This window comes from Pelodiscus sinensis, chromosome 19, assembly GCF_052426305.1.
Source record: "Pelodiscus sinensis isolate ZL-2025 chromosome 19, ASM5242630v1, whole genome shotgun sequence".
Lineage (NCBI taxonomy): Eukaryota > Metazoa > Chordata > Testudines > Trionychidae > Pelodiscus > Pelodiscus sinensis.
The window spans coordinates 22,569,069-22,576,918 of record NC_143070.1 but is presented as its reverse complement, the minus strand read 5'-3'; the positions used below and the strand labels follow the sequence as shown (position 1 = coordinate 22,576,918).

General features: G+C 54.6%; 1 pseudogene; it reads right to left on the bottom strand.

The window, feature by feature from the left end:
* Positions 1-444: 444 nt before the first annotated feature.
* On the bottom strand, positions 445-1,610 carry LOC142821479 (butyrophilin subfamily 1 member A1 pseudogene; annotated as a pseudogene).
* Between the last annotated feature and the right edge of the window lie 6,240 nt (positions 1,611-7,850).

Genomic DNA, 7,850 nt, shown 5'->3' with positions numbered 1-7,850 from the left:
CATCCTTAGCTGGAAATAAGCTATGCAATATGCATTAAGTAAATTGCGTAGCATTTCGAGGCTATTTCGAAATAGCTTATTTCATAATTTGGTGCTATATTCACAGAACCAAATTTCAAAATAACTCACTATTCCAAAATGCCCTTAACACTCGTGGAAGGAGGGTTACCAGGACGTTGGAATAACCTGCCCCTTATTTTGAAATAAAAAAAATGGGCTGCTTGAATAGATGCAGAATAGCTATTTTGGGATACTTCTGGTATCCCAAAATAGCTCTGCAGTATAGACATAACCTTTAGATAGCAGCAAATATTAAAGTAAGCCCTCAACAGGGAAGAGGAAACTGAGACTTGCATTTTGTGGTACATGTAGGGCTTGGACAAAAGTGATTTGGTTTTTTTTGGAACATGTCACAGTTTTGGAAATCTATCAGCAGATTTCTTCAAAGGAACTTCAATGAAAACGCCCATTTTAAGGGAAATACCCACATGAACCGAATAGAAACAAATAACATTTATTAAAAAGTTATTTGTACAGAAGTAACAAGACTCATATTTAAACATGAATGTTCATGGCACACGTCCCAACAAGCGCCCATGACTTCAGTATTGGTGCATAAGACCAAACTAACTCCACTCAGGGATGGAAAAACTTAGGGGGACACTGGTGACAAGTGTTGCCGGCTGCCCCACAGTCACAGGGGAAGGCGACTTTGGCTACTGTGGCAGGAGCTCTGGCTGGAGACCCCAGTGAGATCTCAGGACACAGACTGGTACAAATCGTTCCCTGTTGCTGCGCAGCTTCCAGCTTCCCCCCACCCCCCAAACCCTGATTGGTTAATTCTGCATCCTACCATCCCCACCTCCACCTGTCCCCAGCCCAGCTGTTAATTCAGCCTCTGCCCAATCCCCACCTCTGCCCCTGTAGCAGCCCAAAGGAGCCTTCTCCTTACCTCTCCTATCTCTGGGGCTGCAGGGAGGGAGGGGGAGAAGCTTTCAGGCATCATAAAGATGAGGGGCCAGAGGTTGGGTAATGGGGTGTCCTGTGTGGTCACAGAGACTGGGTTGTGTGAAGCCAGAGAGGCTAATTTCAGGGACACAATCTGAGCTGGGATTTCCACCCTACCCAGAGCCAGGGTTGGATTCTCTCCCCAGGGAGGGAGCCCGGAGGGAAAGTGAAGATCGGGGCCTCGGCACCAGCATCGATAAATGTCACCTGCCCCCGGTCACAGTTCAGACAAACCCAGATCCTGTGGGGGGGGGGGGGGGGCTCAGAGGTAGGAGGTTCTCAGGGAAGGTGAGAGCCCGGAACTGACTCCCCCACCGCTGTACAGCCCAGATCCCCCCCTCAGGGCTAATGTTGATCCCTCCCTTCCTGCTCACAGACTCTCTGGCCACCCCCACAGCCCAGTCTCGCCCATCCCCCACCTCCACCTCCACCTCCCAGCAATGTCTCCCCGAGGTGAACCCCTCACGGCCCAGCACACAGGGCCAAGTGTCAAATCTCTCTGGGTTGTCGGGCAGTGGCTGCCGTGTGTCTTCCCATCTCACACGTTTCCCGTCCCCAGACAGGACGAGCTGGGGATTTGCCGTGTCTGGATCCAGAGTCAGTCACTGGGGAGAGAGAATCAGGGCGTGAGGGGCAGAGCTCAGCCCTGGGGGCGGCTGGGGCCATTTCTCACCCTCCCCAGCAGCCCTGTTGTGGCTGGGACAGGCCTGGGCCCCAGGGAGCTGCCTCTGCCCTGGGCCCTGAGACTGAGCTGAGCTGTCACTGTAGCGGCTCAGCCTGGGCAATGGGACCCGCTTCATCAGCTTCTCATTTGTGTGCAGAGGCTGCAGCCTCCTACCCCCCAACTCGGGCTGCTCCACCCTCAGGGTCAGGCCCAGAGCAGGAGGGTTCAGTGGGGGGGGGGGGGGGGGAGAGGGCAGAGGAGGCAGGTACCAGCTTTATCCCCCAGAGGGAAACTCCCTCCCCTGCTGCAGCCTCCACCCCCCACCCAGGGCACAGAGGGGAGGGGGCAGCACGGGGGAAGAGCTGCCTCACCCCAGAGAGCAGGGCCTAAGCATTTGTCACCCCCAGGACAGGTGGAGGGTCCAGGGCTCCTCAGGGCAGCCGGGCTCAATGTGGAGAGCCCAGGTCTGGCTTCTGGCCTGGCCGGGTGCAGGGCCTCTGGGGAAGGGGATCTGGGGTGGGGTCACTGGGAGGGGCCAGCACAGGGCAGAGGCTGGTGCCCAAGGAGGGGCTGCACCGATCAGCTGCCTCGACACAAAGTGCAGCCCCTGCCTGCAAAAACCCTGCCTACAAACTGTGCCCATAGTGAGAAGTGGGGGGGGGGGGGGGGGTCCGGCCATCCCATTGCTTAAGGGGGTCAGGACACGGCCCCTCGTCCTTCTGACCCAATGCCCCTGGGGCTCCTCACCGCTCAGTGGGCAGGTTTGGGGCTCTGCCTGTCGTGGTCGCTGGGGGTTTGGTTGGTGACTTGAGCTACAAGCTCAGGAAGGTGTTTTCAGTCTCCACTTGAAACCTCACCCTGTCTGAAAGCTCCCAGGGACTTTCCTCTTGATCCCTACAGTGCAGAGGGCAGCATGTCTGGTGGGGGAAGGGAGAAGAGAGGTGAGATTTCATGAGTCCATATTGCCCACAACACTCCCAATTCTAACACACAGACCTGGGTTTTCATTATAGCAGAGACACACTCCAGGTGTGTTTACACTGCAGGGAAGATCGAGGCTGCCGCTGTTGATTTCCCAGCTCACTGTCCCCTCCCCCATCCCTTTTAGGTACTTGTGAACTCCCTCAGAGTCTCCGACAGTGCAGTGGTTTTCCGGGAGAAACCCCTGACTTGTTCTTCCAGTTCAGTGTCAGTCTGGAGCCTCCCAGTCTCCTCATCCAGCCGGGCCAGCAGGAGTCGCTCTTGTTCCCCCAGGAACTGCCGCAGCTGCTGAAACTCGGCCACAATCTTCTGCCTCTCGGTTTCTGTCTGTTTCTGTATGAAAACCGGGACAGGGCTGGTCAGGGACATGGATGGAGCCCAGGGCCCTTTCATGAGGAGCTGAGTGCACAGCAGGGAGGACTTGGCAAACCCACAGATTTCTGACACGAGGCTCTATCCTATGGGTACTAGGCTGAGGCGTCACACTGGTGCAGATACCCAGGGGCTACGTCTAGACTGGCATGATTTTCCGGAAATGCTTTTAACATAAAAGTTTTCTGTTAAAAGCATTTTCAGAAAAAAGCGTCTAGATTGGTACGGATGCTTTTCCACAAAAGCACTTTTTGTGGAAAAGTGTCCGTGGCCAATCTAGACGCGCTTTTGCGCAAAAAGAAATCTCAGCTGGCCCTTTTGCGCAAAAGGGACTTTTGCCCGAATGGGAGCAGCATAGTATTTCTGCAAAAAGCACTGATTTCTTATAGTAGGAAGTCAGTGCTGTTGCAGAAATTCAAGCGGCCAGTGTAGACAGCTGGCAAGTTTTTCTGGAAAAGCGGCTGATTTTCTGGAAAACTGGCCAGTCTACACATAGCCAGGGAGTACACAGAAGCAAACCCGTTAGTGCAGGAAATGACAGACCCAGCAGACAGCCCTTGCCAGGGACATGCTGGTCACTGGGGGATGATTTCTGGGAAAGCCACCAGGGCTGAACATTAACTCATCCCCTGACATGGAAGCTCAGGGCCTCTCCACACCCAAGATCATGGAGAAACTCAGGATGTTAACTAGTGGTTAATTGTCTAGTCGAGTAGTCAATAGAATTTCCATCAACCACTTGATTAGTTGATAGACACTTCTGCATTCCTCCTTTTAAATGTAAAAGAGCTTCCGCTGGGGTTCTAGTACGTTTCAAAGGAGGAATGCAGAACTCCGCGTGCAGCCCAGGGCAAGTAGGAAGCCCCGCTGACTCCGGGCTGCAGGTGGGTACCAGCTTTGAAATGCACAAGAGTCCCCAGTGGGAGTCAGAGTCCCCTGCTGACCCTGGACTCCATGCTGCACTGCTGCTTTGAAATGCCACATGGAACTTGAGATCAGCTGTGGAGTCCCCAGCTGACCCCGGGCTCCACACGCGCAGCGACACTCAGCTGAGCCTGGAATCAGCTGTGCAGCGCTGCCACTTTGAAACACCGAGGCAGGGATCAGCTCAGCAGTGCTGCCCCTTTGAACGCTGTCTTGGCGTTTCAAAGCAGCAGCGTCACACAGCTGATCCCAGGCCTAGCTGTGCATCACTGCCGCTTTCAAGTACCCTCTTTTCCCCCTCCACTTTGCGGCCTCTATCTGCTGTCTACACAGCTCCTTTTTGCGCAAAAGCCTCTTGCACAAATGGGGATGCTAATTAATTATTCAAATGAAGCATGGCGATATTCCACGCTGCGCTTCATTTGCATAAGCTTTTCTGGAAGATGGCTACAGTGTAGCCATAGCTCAGGAGACTGAGGCTGAGGGTGGGGGCAGGAGAGGGCGGCACCTCTACACAGAATAAGGTAGGTGGGGATGATCTGACAGAGGCAGGGACAGGCCCACAGAGGCCGACCAATGCAGGTGGGGGAGGCCTGGCAGGCAGGCATGGGCATGTCCTGTGCTTTGCAGATGGGTCTGTGACTCCCTTAATTAAACAGGCTGATTTCTGTTCAGGGTGGCTGAGGTTTGCCCCAGCGCTGGCCTGCAGTGGTAACACCCTCTGGGCAGGTACCCACTGCCCCGGTGCCTGGTACAGCTCCTGGCAGCAGTGCATTCTTGGAGATTCCCAAAGGCTGCGTGGCACAGGTCAGAGTAGCACCGGGCAGCTCCAGCCAGGGGGTAGTTTTGCTCCAACCCAGTCTGCTCCCAGTGGTGTCTGGCGTGGCCCTGCACTGCCTGGAGCACTGCTGTGGGTGAACTCGAGATTCTTGGGTCCCACACAGTGTTCAGCTGAGCGATCTGCTCTAGTGCCAGTCATAGCCTCTGGCTACGTCTACACTGGCCCCTTTTCCGGAAGGGGCATGTAAATTTCAGCAGTCGTCGTAGGGAAATCTGCGGGGGATTTAAATATCCCCCGCGGCATTTAAATAAAAATGTCCGCCGCTTTTTTCCGGCTTTTAAAAAAGCCGGAAAAGAGCGTCTAGACTGGCCCCGATCCTCCGGAAAAAGCACCCTTTTCCGGAGGCTCTTATTCCTACTTCAAAATAGGAATAAGAGCCTCCGGAAAAGGGCACTTTTTCCGGAGGATCAGGGCCAGTCTAGACGCTCTTTTCCAGCTTTTTTAAAAGCCGGAAAAAAGCGGCGGACATTTTTATTTAAATGCCGCGGGGGATATTTAAATCCCCCGCGGATTTCCCTACGACGACTGCTGAAATTTACATGCCCCTTCCGGAAAAGGCGCCAGTGTAGACGTAGCCTCTGAGTTTAACCCCTCCTGGAGCAGCCCAGGAGTTCAGCATCTCAGTGGGAAACCGCCGCTCTCTGCTGGGCATCTTTCTCACCTAACCAACATGTATCAACCCTGGGGCTAAGGTGGCAGCATGGCTTGGTGGTTAGGATCATGAACTGTGTCTGGAGAAACTGAGGTTCTAAAAAGACCTCATCCACTAACTGCATGGCTGATTCTCTCTCTCTCCCCTTCCCCTTGGGCCTCAATTTCCTTCCCAACTTTTGTCTATCTAGAGTGTAAACTGCTGAGGGCAGGAATTGTCCCTGGTTGTGTTTTGTGCAGAGCCCGGATCTCACATGGCAACTGTGATGCAAATACAAGTAATAACATTAAATTCTAGTCATCAAATCTGTAACAACAACAGTAGCTTGTAACTCCACTTTTCCTGTCTGAAGGCAGCACATTCCCAGAGGCCAGCCTGCTGCTGATCCATACCCCTCCCATGCGGTAATGGGCCCTCATTTCTCCCGGGGCGAGGGGGGTAGGTTCAGAAGGATTCCGCTGAGCATCTCCGAGAAGTTTCTCACATCCAGTGTCTTTAAAGACTTGGAATTTGGCCTCTGTTGCCCCCTGGCCAGACCATCTTTTGTCACAGCCTCTGAGTCACACTGGGCCAGAGAACATCTTTTGTCACAGTTGCTGAGTCACACTGGGCCAGAGAACAGTCAGGGAAATTAGCCAGATGGGCAGCACCGTGTGCGCTTGGTGCACCCAGGACTCTCTGCAGACCACATAGATGGGTCTTGATCCTCCTCCCAGAACAGCTTCAGCACTGCCTGGTGCTCCCTGCACAGCCCACCCATGCCAGCTCCCTTCATTACCTGCACACTGAGCTGTTTGACGAGTTCCACCACGTTCGCCAGCTGCCTGTTGGGCCCGAGGGGTCGCTGCTGCACAGGGGCCCTGCACTGTGGACAGCGGTTAGCTGGGCTGGGTCCCTCTCTGCACCAGCTGAGGCAGGCACGGCAGAAATTGTGCCCACAGGCTGTGATCACCGGGTCCGTGAAATACTCCAGGCAGACAGGACAAGTTACTTCCTTTCGGAGACTTTCCACTGTGCTCGCTGCAGCCATGGCTCCCTCTGAGCTGGGGAAGAGGATCAGTTTCAATTTCCTGAGCTCAGGCTCTACCTGCCTCCAGCAACAACTGGCTGTTCCCCTCCCTGGAGCTGATTCAGGCTGTTTCCTGGAAAGGGAAGAGCCAGCAGGAGACACCCCAGCCCTGGAGGATGAGAAATGTCCCACACTCTGGCTCTGGCACCTGCCCCTGGGCTGGTGTGGAGGGTCTTTGGGGTGTCACATGTTCCCCAGAATCCACCAGGCTGGGCTGCTCAGCTCCCAGAACTGTGCCTATAAGGAGCGAGAGTGAATCTTGTGCAGAATTCATTGTGTTTGATGTTGACAGATAAAGTAACAGTTGAGTATTTATATGGATCTAGTTACATGCTCTCACTTGCAGTTTTACCATGTTCGATTTTCACAGAAGTGGGAAATGCTAGGGGGAGGGGCAGGCAATACTTGGCTCAGACAGTAACTATTCAGTGACAGACACTGAGATTCAAACAGTAAATTCTTTATTATTAAACCACAAATTGTTAATGTGACTCTCAAAACAGAGTAAGTCAAAGTCCTTCAAGGATAACAAGTTCTCAAGCCGCCTGGCTCTTCCTGGGCCTGTGTGGAACTTTCAGTTCTTATGAATGGAAAGATTTTTCCCTCAGCTTGTGAATGGACAGTGAAATCGAGGTTCGCTGGCATCTGCTCCCTCCAGGCCCACTGACAAGCAATTCTCAGGCCAAACACTTATTCCAGCTGGAATCCATGTTCAGGGGCCTGATTCTGACGTGCGCTCAGGCTGCTCTGGCTCGTTCTAAAGGAGCCTCAGTGTCCATAGCGCTGCCGATATTAATGACTTTACGGGTCTCCCACACAGTAGCAGCCAGGCCGGGTCAGACAAAGGCCCCCCAACCCAGTGTCCTGTCTGCCCAGTGCGGGTGCCCCAGAGGGAGGGAACAAAACAGGGATCCCCAGTGACCCGTTCCTAGCGTCCTGCAAACAGAGCCCAGGACCAGGCGCCCCCCGCAGGTGACACGTTCTGGGGCCCGAGCCCGGGCGAGTCCACGCGCTCCCGCCCCAGTGTCCGGAGAGGCAGGTCAGTGTCTCGCTCCGGAGGGGGGCAGGCGGCAGCGCGCAGGCGCGTCACTGGGCTCCGCGCTCTCATTGGTTCGTGGCCCCGCCTCCTTCCGACTCCCTGCCCCGCCCTCAGTGTCTCTGGGTGGCTTCATCACTCCCGGCCTGACAGCTGGGCCAGAGGAATCCCCGTCACCCTGGCGGGAGAGCAAGGGGCGGGGCAATTACGTCACTGATGATGCGGCCACGGATGCGTGACAGCCCTTGTCAATCGGAGCGAGAGCAAGGAGCGTTGGAAGCAACGTCACAGTGGGGGGTGGGG